The sequence below is a fragment of the Procambarus clarkii genome, chromosome 24 (assembly GCF_040958095.1).
Source record: "Procambarus clarkii isolate CNS0578487 chromosome 24, FALCON_Pclarkii_2.0, whole genome shotgun sequence".
In the NCBI taxonomy this organism is placed as follows: Eukaryota; Metazoa; Arthropoda; class Malacostraca; order Decapoda; family Cambaridae; genus Procambarus; species Procambarus clarkii.
Genome location: NC_091173.1, coordinates 42,415,000 through 42,437,221, shown reverse-complemented (window position 1 = coordinate 42,437,221; position 22,222 = coordinate 42,415,000).

Below are 22,222 nucleotides of genomic sequence, written 5' to 3'. Positions count from 1 at the left end.
GGAACCTAACCAACCAACCAACGTAACCAACCAACCTAAGCAATGTAACCTAACCTAACCTAAGGTTGAGCAACCTAACCTGAGCAACCTAACCTGAGCAACCTAACCTGAGCAACCTAACCTGAGCAACCTAACCTGAGCAACCGAACCTGAGCAACCTAACCTGAGCAACCGAACCTAAGCAATGTAAACTAACCTAACCTAAGGTTGAGCAACCTAACCTGAGCAACCTAACCTGAGCAACCTAACCTGAGCAACCTAACCTGAGCAACCTAACCTGAGCAACCTAACCTGAGCAACCTAACCTGAGCAATCTAACCTGAGCAACCTAACCTGAGCAACCTAACCTGAGCAACCGAACCTGAGCAACCGAACCTGAGCAACCTAACCTGAGCAATCTAACCTGAGCAACCGAACCTGAGCAACCTAACCTGAGCAATCTAACCTGAGCAACCTAACCTGAGCAACCTAACCTGAGCAACCGAACCTGAGCAACCGAACCTGAGCAACCGAACCTGAGCAACCTAACCTGAGCAATCTAACCTGAGCAACCGAACCTGAGCAACCTAACCTGAGCAATCTAACCTGAGCAACCTAACCTGAGCAACCTAACCTGAGCAACCGAACCTGAGCAATCTAACCTGAGCAACCTAACCTGAGCAACCGAACCTGAGCAACCTAACCTGAGCAACCTAACCTGAGCAACCTAACCTGAGCAACCGAACCTGAGCAACCGAACCTGAGCAACCTAACCTGAGCAATCTAACCTGAGCAACCGAACCTGAGCAACCTAACCTGAGCAACCTAACCAACCAACCTAACCTAACCAACCAACCTAACCTGAGCAACCGAACCTGAGCAACCTAACCTGAGCAACCTAACCTGAGCAACCGAACCTGAGCAACCGAACCTGAGCAACCTAACCTGAGCAACCTAACCTGAGCAACCTATCCTGAGCAACCTAACCTGAGCAACCTAACCAACCAACCAACCAACCTAACCAACCAACCTAACCAACCAACCTAACCTAACCAACCTAACCTAACCAACCAACCAACCTAACCAACTAACCTAACCAACCAACCAACCTAACCTAACCAACCAACCAACCTAACCAACCAACCTAACCAACCAACCTAACCTAACCAACCGACCTAACCAACCAACCAACCTAACCAACCAACCAACCTAACCAACCAACCTAACCAACCGACCTAACCAACCAACCTAACCTAACCAACCAACCAACCTAACCAACCAACCAACCTAACCAACCAACCTAACCTAACCAACCAACCTAACCAACCAACCTAACCTAACCAACCTAACCTAACCAACCAACCTAACCTAACCAACCTAACCTAACCAACCAACCTAACCTACCTAACCAACCAACCGACCTAACCAACCAACCGACCTAACCAACCAACCTAACCTAACCAACCAACCTAACCAACCAACCAACCTAACCAACCAACCAACCTAACCAACCAACCAACCTAACCTAACCAACCAACCTAACCAACCGACCTAACCAACCAACCGACCTAACCAACCAACCTAACCAACCAACCTAACCTAACCAACCAACCTAACCAACCAACCTAACCTAACCAACCAACCTAACCTAACCTAACCTAACCTAACCTGTGTTTGTGTTTGCTAGTACTGTTGCTGTTGTGGCTGTGTTTGCTGGTACAGTTGCTGTTGTGGCTGTGTTTGCTGGTACAGTTGCTGTTGTGGCTGTGTTTGCTGGTACAGTTGCTGTTGTGGCTGTACTTGTTGGTACAGTTGCTGTTGTGGCTGTACTTGTTGGTACAGTTGCTGTTGTGGCTGTACTTGTTGGTACAGTTGCTGTTGTGACTGTGTTTGCTGGTACAGATGCTGTTGTGACTGTGTTTGCTGGTACAGATGCTGTTGTGACTGTGTTTGCTGGTACAGATGCTGTTGTGACTGTGTTTGCTGGTACAGATGCTGTTGTGGCTGTGTTTGCTGGTACAGTTGCTGTTGTGGCTGTGTTTGCTGGTACAGTTGCTGTTGTGACTGTGTTTGCTGGTACAGTTGCTGTTGTGACTGTGTTTGCTGGTACAGATGCTGTTGTGACTGTGTTTGCTGGTACAGTTGCTGTTGTGACTGTGTTTGCTGGTACAGATGCTGTTGTGACTGTGTTTGCTGGTACAGTTGCTGTTGTGGCTGTACTTGTTGGTACAGTTGCTGTTGTGGCTGTACTTGTTGGTAAAGTTGCTGTTGTGGCTGTACTTGCTGGTCTGGCTGGTGTGGGGGGTCTGGCTGGTGTGGGAGGTCTGGCTGGTGTGGGAGGTCTGGCTGGTGTGGGAGGTCTGGCTGGTGTGGGGGGTCTGGCTGGTGTGGGGGGTCTGGCAGGTATTTCTACAAACCTAGCCTAAACTAACCTAACTTAACCTGCAAACCTAGCCTATTTCCTAGTCAAAACAAACATATCCTAATCTAAGCTAACCTAACCTAACCTAACGTAACTAACTCCTGGATACCTATTTACTGTTAGGTGAATAGATGTATTCGGTGGTAGGAAACGCTACCTACAATTACAGCCCTTCTTCTTTTTCTATTTGTACAAACCTAGCCTATTTCCTAGCCTAAACTAACCTAACCTAAGGTAATCTAACTAACTCCTGGATACCTATTTACTGCTACGTGAACAGAGAAGACACGCTACCAACAATTACTGCCCTATTTCTATTTCAACAAAAATAGCCTATTTCTTAGCCTAAACTAATCTAACCTAATTAAAACTAACCTAACCTAATCTAACCTTACCTATATATATACTTCACTACTCACTATCATCATCACTACCACACTACTCACTAACATCATCACTACCTCACTACTCACCATCATCATCACTACCACAATACTCACTAACATCATCACTACCTCACTACTCACCATCATCATCATTACCTCACTACTCACCATCACTACCACACTACTCACCATCATCACTACCACACTACTCACCATCATCATCATTACCTCACTACTCACCATCACTACCACACTACTCACCATCATCACTACCTCACTACTCACTAACATCATCACTTCCTCACTACTCACCATCATCATCACTACCTCTCTACTCACCATCATCATCACTACCTCTCTACTCACCATCATCATTACCTCACTACTCACCATCATCATCACTACCTCACCATTATCATCACTACCTCTCTACTCACCATCATCATCACTACCTTTCTACTCACCATCATCATCATTACCTCACTACTAACCATCATCATCACTACCTCACTATCATCATCATCATCATTACCTCACTACTCACCATCACTACCACACTACTCACCATCATCACTACCTCACTACCCACCATCACTACCACACTACTCACCATCATCACTACCTCACTACTCACTAACATCATCACTTCCTCACTACTCACTATCATCATCACTACTCACCATCATCACTACCACACTACTCATAAACATCATCACTACCACACTACTCACCATCATCACTACCACACTAATCATAAACATCATCACTACCACACTGCTCACCATCATCACTACCACACTACTCTTAACCATCATCACTACCTCACCATCATCATCACTACCACACTACTCACCATCATCACTACCACACTACTCTTAACCATCATCACTACCTCACCATCATCATCACTACCTCACCATCATCATCACTACCTCACCATCATCATCACTACCTCACTACTCACCATCATCACTACCACAATACTCACCATCATCATCACTACCACAATACTCACGATCAACATCACTAACCACACTACTTAGCAACACCATCACTACCTCACTACTCACCATCATCATCACTATCACACTACTCACCATCATCATCACTACCTCACTATTCACCATCATCATCACTACCTCACTACTCACTATCATCATCACTACTACAATACTCACGATCAACATCACTAACCACACTACTCACTATCATCATCACTACCACACTACTCACCATCATCACTACCATACTATTCACTATCATCACTACCTCACTACTCACCATCATCACTACCACTACTCTCTATCATCACTTCTCACCATCAGCATCACTACCTCACTATCATCATCACTACCACACTACTCACCATCATCATCACTACCACACTATTCACTATCATCATCACTACCTCACTACTCACCATCATCATCACTACCACACTACTCACCATCATCATAACTACCTCACTACTCACTATCATCATCACTACCACACTACTCACCATCATCATCACTACCACACTACTCACTATCATCACTTCTATCACTACTCACCATCATCATCACTACCACACTACTCACCATCATCATCACTACCACACTACTCACCATCATCATCACTACCTCACTATCAATATCACTACCTCACTACTCACCATCATCACTACCTCACTACTCACTATCATCATCACTACTCACCATCATCATCACTACCACACTATTCACTATCATTATCACTACCACACTACTCACCATCATCATCACTACCACACTATTCACTATCATCATCACTACCTCACTATCACCATCACTACCTCATTATCATAATAACTACCACACTACTCACCATCATCATCACTACCACACTATTCACTATCATCATCACTACTCACTATCATCACTTCTATCACTTCTCACCATCATCATCACTACCACACTATTCACCATCATCACTACTACACTACTCACTATCATCATCACTACCACACTATTCACTATCATCATCACTACCACACTACTCACCATCATCATCTTTACCTCACTACTCACCATCATCATCACTACATCACTATCATCATCACTACCACACTACTCACCATCATCATCACTACCACACTACTCACCATCATCATCACTACCTCACTACTCACCATCATCATCACTACCTCACTACTCACTATCATCATCACTACCTCACTACTCACCATCATCACTACCACACTACTCACTATCATCACTTCTCACCATCATCATCACTACCTCACTACTCACTATCATCATCACTACCACACTATTCACCATCATCATCACTACCACACTTCACTATCATCATCACTACCACACTACTCACCATCATCATCACTACCTCACTACTCACCATCATCATCACTACCACACTACTCACCATCATCATCACTACCTCACTACTCACCATCATCATCACTACCACACTTCACCATCATCATCACTACCTCACTACTCACTATCATCATCACTACCACACTATTCACTATCATCATCACTACCTCACTACTCACCATCATCACTACTCACTATCACTACCACACTACTCACCGAGTAGTGTGGTAGTGATGATAGTGAGTAGTGTAGTAGTGATGATGGTGAATAGTGTTGTAGTGATGATGTTTATGAGTAGTGTGGTAGTGATGATGGTGGGTAGTGATAATGGTGAGTAGTGATGATGATGATGATGGTGAGTAGTGAGGAAGTGATGATGTTAGTGAGTAGTGAGGAAATGATGATGGTGGTGAGTAGAGAAGTAGTGATGATGATGGTGAGTAGTGAGGTAGTGATGATGGTGAGTAGTGTGGTAGTGATGGTGAGTAGTGAGGTAATGTTGATGATGGTGAGTAGTGAGGTAATGATGACGATGGCGAGTAGTGTGGTAGTGATGATGTTAGTGAGTAGAGAGGTAGTGATGATGATGGTGAGTAGAGAGGTAGTGATGATGATGGTGAGTAGTGAGGTAATGATGATGATGGCGAGTAGTGTGGTAGTGATGATGTTAGTGAGTAGAGAGGTAGTGATGATGATGGTGAGTAGAGAGGTAGTGATGATGATGGTGAGGTAGTGATGATGATGGTGAGTAGTGAGGTAATGATGATGGTGATTAGAGAGGTAGTGATGATGATGGTGAGTAGAGAGGTAGTGATGATGATGGTGAGTAGTGAGGTAGTGATGATGTTAGTGAGTAGTGTGGTAGTGATGATGATGGTGAGAAGTGAGGTAGTGATGATGTTAGTGAGTATTGTGGTAGTGATGATGATGGTGAGTAGTGAGGTAGTGATGATGTTAGTGAGTATTGTGGTAGTGATGATGATGGTGAGTAGTGAGGTAGTGATGATGTTAGTGAGTAGTGTGGTAGTGATGATGATTGTGAGTAGTGAGGTAGTGATGATGATGGTGAGTAGAGAGGTAGTGATAATGATGGTGAGTAGTGAGGTAGTGATGATGTTAGTGAGTATTGTGGTAGTGATGATGATGGTGAGTAGTGAGGTAGTGATGATGATGGTGAGTAGAGAGGTAGTGATGATGATGGTGAGTAGTGAGGTAGTGATGATGTTAGTGAGTAGTGTGGTAGTGATGATGATGGTGAGTAGAGAGGTAGTGATGATGTTAGTGAGTAGAGAGGTAGTGATGATGATGGTGAGTAGAGAGGTAGTGATGATGATGGTGAGGTAGTGATGATGATGGTGAGGTAGTGATGATGATGGTGAGTAGTGAGGTAATGATGATGGTGAGTAGAGAGGTAGTGATGATGATGGTGAGTAGAGAGGTAGTGATGATGATGGTGAGTAGTGAGGTAGTGATGATGTTAGTGAGTAGTGTGGTAGTGATGATGATAGTGAGTAGTGAAGTATATATATAGGTAAGGTTAGATTAGGTTAGGTTAGGTTTAATTAGGTTAGATTAGTTTAGGCTAAGAAATAGGCTATTTTTGTTGAAATAGAAATAGGGCAGTAATTGTTGGTAGCGTGTCTTCTCTGTTCACGTAGCAGTAAATAGGTATCTAGGAGTTAGTTAGATTACCTTAGGTTAGGTTAGTTTAGGCTAGGAAATAGGCTAGGTTTGTAGAAATAGAAAAAGAAGAAGGGCTGTAATTGTAGGTAGCGTTTCCTATCACCGAATACATCTATTCACCTAACAGTAAATAGGTATCCAGGAGTTAGTTACGTTAGGTTAGGTTAGGTTAGCTTAGATTAGGTTATGTTTGTTTTGACTAGGAAATAGGCTAGGTTTGCAGGTTAAGTTAGGTTAGTTTAGGCTAGGTTTGTAGAAATAGAAATAGAAAAAGGGCTGTAATTGTTGGTAGCCTATCTAACCTAACCAAGCAACCTAACCAACCAATCTAATCAACCAACGTAACCAACCAACCTAATCAACCAATGTAACCAACCAACCTAATCAACCAACCTAACCAACCAACCTAACCAACCAACCTAACCAACGTAACCAACCAACCTAACCAATGTAACCAACCAACCTAACCAACGTAACCAACCAACCTAACCAATGTAACCAACCTAAGCAACCAACCTAAGCAACCTAACCTAACCAACCAACCAACCTAACCAACCAACCAACCTAACCTAACCTAACCTAACCTAACCTTACCAACCTAACAAACCAACCAACCAACCTAAGCTATCTAACCTAACCAACCAACCTAAGCTATCTAACCTAACCAACCAACCTAAGCTATCTAACCTAACCAAGCAACCTAACCAAGCTACCTAACCAACCAACCTAAGCAACCAACCTAAGCAACCAACCTAAGCAACCAACCTAAGCAACCTAACCTAACCAACCTAACCTAACCAACCAACCTAACCAACCAACCTAAGCAACCAACCTAAGCAACCAACCTAAGCAACCTAACCTAACCAACCTAACCTAACAAACCAACCTAACCAACCAACCTAACCAACCAACCTAACAAACCAACCTAACAAACCAACCAACCTAACCAACGTAACCAACCAACCAACGTAACCAACCAACCTAACCAACGTAACCAACCATCTTAACCAACGTGACCAACCAACCTAACCAATGTAATAACGTAACCAACTTAAGTTGGTTAGTGATACTAACCAACTACTAACACTGCTAACAACAATGGTACTAACCAACTTAAGTTGGTTAGTACCAACGTAACCAACCTAAGCAACCAACCTAAGCAACCTAACCTAACCAACCAACCTAACCAACCAACCAACCTAACCAACCAACCTAACCAACCAACCAACCTAACCAACCAACGTAACTAACCTAACCAACCAACCTAAGCTATCTAATCTAACCAAGCAACCTAACCAACCAACCTAACCAAGGAACCTAACCAACCAACCAACCTAACCAACCTAAGCTATCTAACCTAACCAACCAACCTAACTAACCTAACCAACCAACCTAACCAACGTAACCAACCTAACCAACCAACCTAACCAAGGAACCTAACCAACCAACCAACCTAACCAACCTAAGCTAACCTAACCAACCAACCTAACTAACCTAACCAACCAACCTAACCAACGTAACCAACCTAACCAACTAACCTAACAAACGAACCTAACTAACCAACCAACCAACCTAACCTAACCAAACTAACAAACGAACCTAACTAACCCACCAACCTAACTATCTAACCTAACCAACCAACCTAACCTAACCTAACCTAACCAACCAACCCAACCTAACCTAACCAACCAACCTAACCTAACCAACCAACCAACCCAACCTAACCTAACCAACCAACCTAAGCAATCTAACCTAACCAACCAACCTAACCAACCAACCAACCTAACCAACCTAAGCAATCTAACCTAACCAACTAACCTAACCAACTAACCTAACCAACCAACCAACCTAACCAACCTAAGCAATCTAACCTAACCAACCTAACCTAACCAACCAACCTAACCAACTAACCTAACCAACTAACCTAACCAACCAACCAACCTAACCAACCTAAGCAATCTAACCTAACCAACCTAACCTAACCAACCAACCTAAGCAATCTAACCTAACCAACTAACCTAACCAACCAACCTAACCAACCAACCAACCTAACCAACCTAAGCAATCTAACCTAACCAACTAACCTAACCAACTAACCTAACCAACCAACTTAAGCTATCTAACCTAACCAAGCAACCTAATCAACCAACCTAACCAACCAATGTAACCAACCAACCAACCTAAGCTATCTAACCTAACCAACCAACCTAAGCTATCTAACCAACCTATCCAACCAACCTAACCAGCAACCTAACCAACCAACCTAACCAACCAACCTAACCAACGTAACCAACCTAACCAACCAACCTAACCAACCAACCTAAGCAACCTAACCTAACCAACCAACCTAAGCTATCTAACCTAAACAAACCAACCTAAGCTATCTAACCTAACCAACCAACCTAATCTATCTAACCTAACCAAGCAACCTAACCAACCAACCAACCTAACCAACCAACCTAACCAACCAACCAACCTAACCAACCAACCTAAGCAATGTAACCTAACCTGAGCAACCTAACCTAACCAACGTAACCAAATAACCTAAGCAATGTAACCTAACCTGAGCAACCTAACCTGATCAACCTAACCTGAGCAACCTAACCTGAGCAACCTAGCCTGAGCAACCTAACCTGAGCAACCTAACCTAACCAACCAACCTAACCAACCAACCTAACCAACCTAACCTAACCAACCTAACCAATTAACCTAACCAACCAACCTAACCAACCTAACCTAACCAATTAACCTAACCAACCTAACCAACCTAACCTAACCAACCAACCTAACCAACCAACTAACCTAACCAACCAACCAACCTAACCAACCAACCAACCTAACCAACCAACCTAACCAACCAACCTAACCAACCAACCAACCTAACCAACCAACCAACCTAACCAACCAACCAACCTAACCTAACCAACCAACCTAACCAACCAACCTAACCTAACCAACCAACCTAACCAACCAACCTAACCAGCCAACCTAACCGAACCAACCAACCTAACCAACCAACCTAACCTAACCAACCAACCTATCCAACCAACCTAACCAACCAACCAACCTAACCAACTAACCTAACCTAACCAACCTAAGCTATCTAACCTAACCAACCAACCTAAGCTATCTAACCTAACCAAGCAACCTAACCAAGCAACCTAACCAAGCAACCTAACCAACCAACCTAACCAACCAACCTAACCTAACCAACCAACCAACCTAACCAACCAACCTAACCAACCAACCTAACCAACCAACCTAACCTGAGCAACCTAACCTGAGCAACCTAACCTAACCAACCAACCTAACCAACCAACCTAACCAACCAACCTAACCTAACCAACCAACCTAACCAACCAACCTAACCTAACCAACCAACCTAACCAACCAACCTTAACCTAACCAACCAACCTAACCTAACCAACCAACCTAACCTAACCAACCAACCAACCAACCAACCTAACCAACCAACCGACCTAACCAACCAACCTAACCAACCAACCTAACCAACCAACCAACCTAACCTAACCAACCAACCTAACCTAACCAACCAACCTAACCAACCAACCTAACCTAACCAACCAACCAACCTAACCAACCGACCTAACCTAACCAACCAACCTAACCTATCCAACCAACCAACCTAACCAACCGACCTAACCAACCAACCAACCTAACCAACCAACCGACCTAACCAACCAACCTAACCAACCAACCTTAACCTAACCAACCAACCTTAACCTAACCAACCAACCTAACCAACCAACCTAACCTAACCAACCTAACCAACCGACCTAACCAACCAACCGACCTAACCAACCAACCAACCTAACCAACCAACCTAACCAACCTAATTATGTTATTATATTATTATTATATTATTATTATTATTATATTATTATTATATTATTATTATTATTATATTATTATTATTATATTATTATTATTATATATTATATTATTATATTATTATTATTATTATTATATATTATATTATATTATTATTATTATTATTATATATTATATTATTATTATACAACCTTATTATATTATCAACTCCCTTCTTATTATCTGACACGAACCTTCGGTTCGTGTCAGAGTCCATGAGTGTCCGTGTGCGTGTCCGTGTGAGTGTCCGTGTCCGTGTATCCAAGGGGTTTTGGGTCCAGGAAGCTATTTGTGTCGACCCAAATTGCCTCCCTTCTCCCCACCTGAAATCCAGGTGGATTGAAAGACCTGCCCGAGGTCAGTGGATCCAGGTATCCGTCCGTGGCCCCCCGGACTTCAACCCTTCCCCACATTCCAAGGAGTCGGTCAATCAATCTTCGGCTATCCAGAGAATCTATCGAAACTGATGCTCCTACAGGAGGGGACACACAGAGAAATCTGTGCCCTGTACTTGCAACCGTTCCGACAGACTCGAACGCAGATCTATCCGGATTAGGAACTTGTTCTATCCGACTAGGCCACGCTGGAGTTGCCTTCTGAATCAAATTTGGCACTTGTATTTATATCTCATAGCAAGGTTAGTTAGTGTCTATTTATCAACAGTTGCAATGATTGATATGTTAAGTTGTTAATTTGTGTTGACAGTTAGAAATACCAGACAGCTTTGTTTGATAAGGTTGCAGTCCCGTGAGGCAGTGTTATGGATGAATATTGGAGAATTTAGGCTAACTGACATGTGTGTGTGTGTGTGTGTGTGTGTGTGTGTGTGTGTGTACTCACCTAGTTGTACTCACCTAGTTGTGTTTGCGGGGGTTGAGCTCTGGCTCTTTGGTCCCGCCTCTCAACCGTCAATCAACAGGTATACAGATTCCTGAGCCTATTGGGCTCTATCATATCTACACTTGAAACTGTGTATGGAGTCAGCCTCCACCACATCACCTCCTAATGCATTCCATTTGTCAACCACTCTGACACTAAACAAGTTCTTTCAAATATCTCTGTGGCTCATTTGGGCACTCAGTTTCCACCTGTGTCCCCTGTGTCCCCTGTGTCAACCGACTGTCTCACCACTCGGCTGTTAAAGGCTTTGTCTCAGGTTAGTGTTGGTCACCCAGGTGTGGAAGGAGACACAGGTGTGGGAGACCATGTAGGTGTGGAGGACCACAGATACTAGGGGGGGGGGGGGGGAAATGACGATGATGTGTGAGATGACGGGTGTGGCATGTGATATTGGTACATATGAGACTGGGTGTTTAGAAATATGTGGTTTTGGGGGGTGAGTGAGAGTGAGTGAACTGTGAGGGTGAGAGTGAGTGAACTGTGAGGGTGAGAGTGAGTGACTGTGAGAGAGGGTTAGTGAGAGTGATTGGACTGTAAGAGAGGGTGAGTGAGAGTGAATGGACTGTGAGAAGGGTGAGTGAGTGGGTGGAGGTTGGTGTGAAATGTCAGCAGGTGAGAGGGTCCACAGTAGTTTCCCCTCACCCCCTCCCCTTCCCCCTCATCCACCTACACTTTCATCCTCATCCACCTGCCTCTTCACTCCAGGACCCCCCCCCCCACACATCTGCCCTTTCCTCATAACTCCTCATCTGCCATCTGAGGCCAGTGGCACTCACCTCCCCCCCCCTACATCTGAGTGCCTCACACACACTTGTATGCCGCTAGCAGGTGTGTGTGTGACGTGTGTATGAAGCCCTCATGTATGCTGCCCTCACGTCTATGCTTCCCATATGAGTATGCTGCACAGGCACATGTGCAGTCTGCGAGCCTGTCACCCACGCTCCTATGCCTCATGACACTCGTGAGGTACACATACACACACACACTCATATTTGGCCAACACACTCATGCCGCCCACATACTCATGCCGCCCACATACTCATGCCGCCCACATACTCATGCCGCCCATGGACTCATAGCACCGCCAAACCCATGAGTGTTCATCAATAAACACTCGGGCGTAATAGACGCATTCCAGCACATATGTACGCCCGCACATACGTATACCCGCACGTACGTACGTCCGCACATATTTACGCCCACACGTACACACTGGGAAGCATACACGAACCGCCCTCTCAGACCACCTCGGTAGTTATATAAGTATTTGCGATGGTCCGAAAGCATATTACGGTTTCAGTGATAGCCTACTGACAAACAGGGAAATGAACCTTTGTCCTAAACAGAAATTATTCTCAAGTTATACATTTATTGTAATATAAATCCAGACGGGACACCACGAGCGAAGCTCTCGTCATGTAAGTACATTTAGGTAGTTACGCACACACACACATATATGTAAACAAAACACATAGCCTGTTATACAGGAATTGTAGGTTTATATCTACAGATGACTGGAAGGAAGAGAGACCACGTGGTTTAAGCTGTATATATGTTGTTGTTGTTGAGTTAGGGGCGACGACGATCGTGGGATCGGATGCGCCCCGGCGTACCCGTGAAGGGTGAATCGCAGAAAAGCCAGAAGAGGCGAAACGCCAAGCCAAAACGCGAAACGAGTGACGCCAAGCACTAGAAACTAATATGCCACACGGCAAAGCTACGCACAAAGGGAGAGGCAGAAGCACATAATAGAACAGGGCAAACAAACAGCCAGAAGGGCACACAGCACGTCATAGAGCAAACACACAAGAAATCAGAGCACAAACTTGCCCGGGAACTTGGCCCGCGGGAATCTTACATTGAACGCCTCCCAGAGCACCCATTGCCAAGGGTCTCGTCCATCCACCGGTGACGCCATAACATCTGGAACCGGGGCAACAAACACCTGCAAACTGGGGACCCAGATGGTAGTACTCATGAGGCGAGAAGTCGCCACTCGCCCCCACAGGAAGGGAACTTGCCCCCCACGAAAACACTCCGGTCCGTCAGACAACAGTAACTCGGCAATCTTCGACCAGTGACCCGGTGGCATCACAGACGCCAGCAACACGTCCCCCAGGGCCCCAACGCGCACCCGCACCACAGGGGTACCCGTGGCCCCGGGCACACCACCAGACGACAGCAGGGAACCCGGACGGCACGCATCCTTCCTTAACGTCACCACCAGGCCACGCCCAGCACCAGAGTCCACACCATCCCTGGCAGCGGGAGCCACCACCCCCCCACTGTGGAGAGTCCCCCGGCGGAGAAGGAACCGAAGGCACGTCCGAGACACAGGCACCAGCACCGGCAGGCACATGGACCTCCGCCACCACGAACCGCGGAGACATCGACGCATCCGTATCCACACTGTCAACATCTGAAGCCCCACAGTCACTGAAGTCACCAACGTCGGCCCAGGAAGAAGACGAACGCCGGGAACGTTTGGGCACCGGCCGGATATCGTCCGAGCCGGTAAGTGACCCAGAAACACGGGTACCACGAGCCGAAGGAACCGATGCCAGGACGGCAGCAGCCTCTACCACAGGGGGAACCGAACCACACACAGCAGGAGGCTCCGCAGTCACCCCAGCACCCAGCACATCCGGGACCCGAGTCACGGACACAGGGCCAGGCGCAGCATCAGAAGACGAGGGAGAAGACAGTGACGTCACACAGGGAGCTCCAGGGAGGGCCACGGGAGCAGCTGGGACAGCGACAGGATCAGGCAGACCAACCGACGGTACCTCAAGAACCGGAGGAGGGACGGCAACAACCGGAGGAGGGACGGCAACAACCGGAGGAGGGACGGCAACAACCGGAGGAGGGACGGCAACAACCGGAGGAGGGACGGCAACAACCGGAGGAGGGACGGCAACAACCGGAGGAGGGACGGCAACAACCGGAGGAGGGACGGCAACAACCGGAGGAACGGCAGGCGCAGCCGGGGAAGCTGCAGCAGCAGACGGGACGCGCACCACCTCATCAACATCACCGGGGATAGTGGGCTCCTGAGCTACCGTGCAGTGAGGACGTGTCGCCTGCTGCTCCGGTGGTTTGAGTCGGTTCTCACTACGTGTAGAGAGCCATGGGGAAGGCTCAGCGCAAGAGGGAATGGAAGCAGCTTTCGGACGAGGAAGGACGGGGGACCGATGTGCAGCAGGCCCCAAAGAAAACTGCTATCGAGGCTTTACCACTTGCTTCTACCAGCAAGTCAGCGGACGTAATGGACCTAGAGAGGACAGCGTCAGTCACACACCAGCCAGTGTCAGTCAATGCTTCTCTGTCCGCAACGCTGCCGATGGACGGCAGTATGAGTCAGGAGAGGACACCACCGGTTTCACGCCAGCCAATGTCGGCCATTGTTCCTCTCTCCACAGCCCAGCCGCAGGACAGCAGTATGGGACAGGGGAGGACACCACCAGTCTCACACCAGACATCGCCAGCCTCTGCACTTCTTCCGAAATTCAAGATCATGCAGACCGACCACTTTCCTACAGCATATGGAGTAGTAACGGCGATGGAAAAAGAACAACCAGAGCTCAAACTTTCCATTACAGTCAACCTGAAGGGAGAAATAATACTGACACCTCAAGACCAACAGACTGCACATTACTTAGAGAAGGTAAGAGTCCTGCAGGGGAAACCTGTGTGCTTGGTAAAGCTGGACCCTTCAGAACGACGCACACGAGTCGTGCTTTTGGGATACCCAATCGACTTTCCCCTGGATCCAGTGCTAGAACACAAGCAAGTCCTGAGTGCGGAACGTTGCCACACAAAAGTAGACAAGGCAGCGACGCGTCAGGTTCTGGTGACCGTCATGGGACATGTGCCGGAAACTTTCGGTCTTGGAAATTGGGGGACATACCGACAGAGGCCATACGTCCCGGAACCCCTACGCTGCTTCAGGTGTCAGAAATACGGCCACCATCAGTCACGCTGCACAGGACAGGAGAGGTGCGGAGTGTGCAGCCTGAGACATCCCACCAAAGACTGTATTGCCAAGCACAAGGCAAACCAGACCACAACAGCCAAATGTCCAAATTGTGGAGGCAAACATCATGCCTGGAGCACAACCTGCTCTGCACGGAAACAAAAAGTGCAGACAGCTCAGGCCAGGGTCAACACACTGACCAGCGGTACATCCACCAACACCACCGTCTGGAACACTCGTGCACAGCCACAACAGCCACCCGCTCTCACAGAGCAAAATTTCCCGAATCTGTCAATTCCGAATCAGACATTACACGAAAGTGTTGCAGAAGTCCAGCAAGTGCAAATGAGCAGAAAACACTTACTTTCGGAATCTACTCACCAGCTATACAGTTTTACCGAGGTCCAGCTGCAAACCATCGTGAAGATCATGGCAGAGACCATTATCAATTGCCTACAGATGACGCAGAACGCCTCACAACAACAGACTCAAGACATCACTTGTGTGATAATGGACAAGATCGTGCAGCAGACCACAGTTACACGAGAAATAGACAGTCTCCGACAGGATGGAGCACAAGAGGACAAACAACGCAACTTGGACGTACTGACTACCGACAACAGTCGGCTAGTCAAGACACCGGAACATCGACATTCACAAACGCAACTGCAAGACGCAGTGACCACCCACGATCAACAGAATCTTCAAACACAGGAGACAGACAACAACAGCCAATGCAGTCTGATCTGCAGCAACGCCAACAAAGACGTATTGAACAGCAGAGATGCGCAGGTTCCGCCAACACAAGAAACGGCCGCGAGCAATGAATGCAGTCCGACTTGCAGCAATCCCAACAACAAAGTGATGGACCACAGTTCTGCACAGATTCCAACAATGCCGGGGTTGACCACGGACAATCAATGCAGTCCGACCTGCAGCACTTCCAACACCATAGCGATGGACCACAGTTATGCACAGATTCCAACAACGTCGGGGATGACCACGAACTATCAATGCAGTCCGATTTGCAGCGACAGGACTTGCGAGGCGGAGAATATAGAGGTCGATTCCGAGGAGGAGTTCTAGTAGAACAAGCTACACCAACCGAACCCGTCGTCTGGCCATTACGATTTCTGCAGTGGAACATACAAGGTCTTGGAAATAAAAAACACACACTTCAGGAGGCTGCAATCAGCACGAAAGCAGATATAATCGTTTTGGAAGAAACTCTTTTCCCAGCCACGAAATCCTTCAGATTAGCTGGATATCAGCACTATGTTCTCCCGTATGAGCAGGGGAGACTAAGAGGATTAATGACCCTAGTCAGAAACACCATACCCAGCAAGAAAATAGACTCGGTTTCATGTGGGGATGGAGTAGAGGTATTAGCAGTAACAGTGAATATGGCTAATTTTGAGCTCCTCATATACAACGTCTACAAGCCCCCTAAACGTAAACTAGAAGCAGAGGCAGTGCTTGCCTTGGCCACGCAGGAAAATTTAATTCTTGCTGGAGATTTTAATGCTCATCATCTAGAGTTAGGTGCAACTGGGCCAGCCAATGCAGATGGGCGCCATTTAGCTGCAGCTCTGCGAGAAGTACCTGAAATTACACTTCTCAACACTGGGGAACCCACTCACATTCTAGGAGGTTCCCTTGATCTTACATTCATCTCCACAGCACTCCAGCAACAGGCGAAGTGGGAAGTAGACCCGGTGATCACTAGTGACCACTATGCTACTGTCACGACACTCAACCTGGCACGACCTCCTACACCTCCTGCGCGGCCTCGGTGGAATTTAGGAAAGGCCAATTGGAATGTATACCAGGAAGAACTTGAAAAATGGTATGCAACGTACACGCCACCTGGGGATTTGAACATACACGAGACCAATCTGCAGGAAGCCGTTGCAGCTGCTGCGAACAAAGCTATTCCAATCATTATCACAGGTAACACGAAACGAAAGAACTATTGGTTCTATAGTAATGACGTTAAAGAACAGAACCACAGAGTCAACATCTTCAGAAAACATCTAAAGAGAAACCCCACACCAGAAGGAAGAACTCTGCTACGAGCGGTGATATCTGAAGCAAGGCGAGTTTCTCGAGAAGTAAAGGAGGCAAGATGGTTTGAGTGGTGTCAAACTCTAAATGAACATAGTAGTCTTGGCAAGATATGGGGTCAGATTAAAACTATATCAGGTCGACCAGCCCGGCCACAGGCATGTATTCAACCATTGCAGGAGGCTGAGAGACTTGCTCTCCAATTTGCAGAAAGATCAGCTTCATATCAGCTTCCTGCAATGGTCCGAAGGCAGCAAGACCACTTAAAACAAGAGAGGATGACAGTCATTCATGAGGGCTTAGCTATAAATGACGAATGTGACTGTCCCTTCACCGAACAGGAACTAAGCAGAGCCAAAAAGGGTGGTAAGGACACTGCACCAGGTGCTGATAACATTACATACTCAATGATCGCACATGCAGGTCCTGCTGGAGACCGAGGGATGTTGGACGTCATCAATGCGTCTTGGCAGCAAGGCAAACTACCGCCCTCTTGGAAGAAAGCAGACATCATACCGATTCCTAAGCCGAATGAACCTGACAATTACAGACCCATTTCCTTAACATCATGCGTTAGTAAAACTGCAGAACGGATGGTCTTAAATAGGCTACTGTGGAAGACTGGAGACCTTCATAAACACATATTTGGCTTCACTTGAGGTGTAGGTACTGCCAACTGCATAGCAACATTACTAGGAACAGTTAACTCGGGTCCAGCTATAGTGGTCTTCCTTGATCTGGAAAAAGCATTTGAACTTGCAAGCCCGCCAGCAATACTACACACCTTAGTTAAAAAAGGTGTGAGGGGGAAAATGCTAGCATGGATTCAAGAGTACCTAAGTCACAGGTATGCCAGAGTAAAGTTGCAAGGACAAGTGTCGGACTACCACTTGCACGAGAATGGGACTCCAAAGGAGGAGTCCTCAGTCCTAGTCTTTTTAACATCCTTATGGAAAACCTTGTTACCATGTCCTTTACAGAAGGGGTTACATTGCTAAGCTATGCTGATGATCTAGCATTAGTCGTTACGGGTCCTTCACTTCTAAATAAAGCTCAAGGTGCTTTAGATCAAGTGACATCTGAATGCAGTGTTTTAGGGCTAAAAATATCTGCACAGAAGTCTAAGGCGATGAGACTAGGTGGCAAGGCTCCAGACAGGCACCTACGCATTCAGGACATTAACCTTCAGTGGGTTCCACAATATCGATATCTCGGAGTGTGGATTGATTTTAAGATGACATTCAATAAGCAAATTCAATATCTAAAGGAGAAAGCAAAGTCACGAATAAATATAATGAGAGCAATCACAGGGCCCCGTCTAGGAGCGGGACACAAAGTGTTAAGAATGTTTTACATACACGCCGTTCGTTCCCTAGTTGATTATGCAGCACCTGCCTTACTCACTCTTTCTCCTGGTCAGTGGGCAAACGTTGAGGTTCTTCAAAATGATGCATTGCGAGTCATAACAGGTGCTCCCAGATGGACTAAAATCCTGAACCTAAGACTAGAGACAAAGCTAACGTCGAATGAAATAAGGGTAAAGGGTATTGCTGCGTGCATGCTGACCAAGATATTGACTAGACCTAGAATCAGTTCACTTAAAGATTTGATCACTGGAGCACTAACTCTGGACAGAAGAGCCTCCAATAGCAACAGGTGGACCCATTGTGCGTTAAACACCATCGATACGTTTGATATGGCAAACACAGTCACTGAGAGGGGTGTCGACGACATACATGCAGACTTTGTTATACAAGCCCCTTGGGAATCTCTGCCAGCAGACTTTCAGATTATGGCTCTTGACGGAAAGAAGAACCAGACACATCCTCATCTGCTACGTCACATTGCACAGATGCATATAGAAGCAAACATGGCATCCGACAGCTTCACTTACTTCACGGATGGGTCAGTAGACCAGCAGGGACAAGAAACCGGAGCTGCAGTTAAAGCAGGAAACTCTGTATATAGTTGGAGGCTCTCAAATGGGTGTTCGACTTTACAGACTGAGATGCTAGCCATTCAAAAGGCTTTGGAACATGCTCTTGCTGAACACCGCCAACATGTTATCGTCCATACAGATTCGAGAACCGCCATTGAAACCTTGCAACAGGAACACATATGTGATAACATCCATCTGATCACCAATGTCTTATCATTCATGCACACACTCCACCGACAAGGCCGACGGGTGCTTATCAACTGGGTGCCAAGTCATGTGGGACTATTAGGTAATGACATTGCAGACGAAGCTGCGAAACTTGCTACTAAGAGGAGGAATGTAGACATTTACATACCACCGAGTCTCTCCCAGATGAAGAAAGTGATTCGAAACAGAGCAATGCGAAGGCTGTACAGTGACCACAACACAGCAGTTGCAACATCAGGATCTGCGGGTTGGTACAAGAATTCCACCAACTACGAACCACTTAGTTTGATGAAAGGGGGCAGTAGAACAACAGAAGTGCACTTACATCGCATCAGGCTTGGATACCCATGTGCATGGGAAATAGGCTTACGGGTTCCGGAAGGTGAGAGGAAATGTCAACACTGTGGAGAAATGCCCGACAGACCACTGGAACATTATCTAACACAGTGCACAGTTACAAACCCGTTAAGATTTCACCTTCGATTCGACAGAGCAGAGGAAGTTGTTAAACACATATGGCAAAATCTTACTGAAGCGACCATACGGGTCATACATACTCATCCTCCGCCCAGGTAAACCAGAAACGGGCATCACTTAGTGGGCCAGCCAGAGCTTAGGGCCAGCGCAGGATTATCCCTGCTAAAAAGAAAAAAAAAAAAAAAAAAAAAAACATCACCGGAGACTGCCGCCAGAGAGAGCGGCGGGAAATCCTCGTCGCGGAACAAGTTGACAGGAGCAGCAGGGGCCTCAGAGCACCCGGCAGCCTGATGCCCCAACAGGGCACACCGGAAACAGGTACGAGGCTGCCGGGCATAATACACCCGGACGTAGTACCCCATAAGCCGGACAGAAGAAGGTATATCCGACCGCAGGCGCATCCCCAACGTGCGAATGTTTGTACGCCTCCCAGCATACCGCCCCGAGGAGAGCGTGTTCACCCGCACGCTGACAACAGTACCAAAACCCCCGAAGTAACGCCGGAGGAGGTCATCAGGGAACTCCAGGGGCGCACCATGGACACTGACATAAGTCAGGGCACCACTGCGGTCCGAAATCGCCACAGAGCCGGCATCGTCTGGCAACGGCAACGTACGCCCCCCGTACCGACGGAGGAAGTCCCGGTACTCGTCCTCCCCCACGCCCGTAACTAGCTCCACACCGTAAACAGCTTCCACCGGGACACGAAGCATGTCACACATCACCATCTCGATGGTCGGATAACCAGCCTTACAAGTGAACTCCAGGCCCACGGAGTTCACACGCTGAACAGGAGGAAGATGGCCCCCATGTCAGAACTGCCACGTCAACGCAGCCAGGCAGGCAACAAAACTGGTAGGGCAGAGACGCCCACAACACCTGGCGACCAAAACAGTAAACAACTCCAACAGCCACGGAGGGTCGGTAAACGTCCTCACTCCACGGCTGCTAGCAGTCGACCTAAGCTGTATATATAGAACAGATCCACGAGGCTTCCTCCTCTAACAACAACAACAACAACTGCAATCCGAGCCGTTTTCGACACTATAGGCGTCTGAATCCAAACATGAGAAAATCCACATTCTCATAAGAACACTAAGATATATATCCACTATTCAAGAAAGACAACATGATCCTAAAGAAAGGAATAATAACTGCATACCGCTAAATATTATCTATAAAAATTAAGAATAGCGTGTCGAAAATATAAATATTTCGTGAATCCGGTGTAGACGGCTACTTGTCTCACGAACACCGGGGAAGACGACGCTAGCCAGAGGTGTAGACGGCTACTTGTCTCACGAACATCGGGGGAGACGACGCTAGCCAGAGGTGTAGACGGCTACTTGTCTCACGAACACCGGGGGAGACGACGCTAGCCAGAGGTGTAGACGGCTACTTGTCTCACGAACATCGGGGGAGACGACGCTAGCCAGAGGTGTAGACGGCAACTTGTCTCACGAACACCGGGGGAGACGACGCTAGCCAGAGAGATTGTAAACATTGCCAAGCGAAGACGTCCCTTGTGCTTAAACGGAAGTTTATAAGCCAGAAACTATTAATATTAATTTTGTAACAACTGCTTGTGCCTCGTTATTGTTATTAAGGTGTAGGATTGTTTATAATAATAGAGAAGAGGAGAAGCAGTGACAACAAAAAGCATAAACGCAATGCATCAAGCCTATACTGACGCCTTCACTGTCGCCACCAGTTCCGTCTCTGTTTACACCACATAAATCCTAATGTTTACACCACATAAATCCTAATGTTTACACCACATAAATAATAATGTTTACACCACATAAATCCTAATGTTTACACCACATAAATCCTAATGTTTACACCACATAAATGCTAATGTTTACACCACATAAATGCTAATGTTTACACCACATAAATCCTAATGTTTACACCACATAAATCCTAATGTTTACACCACATAAA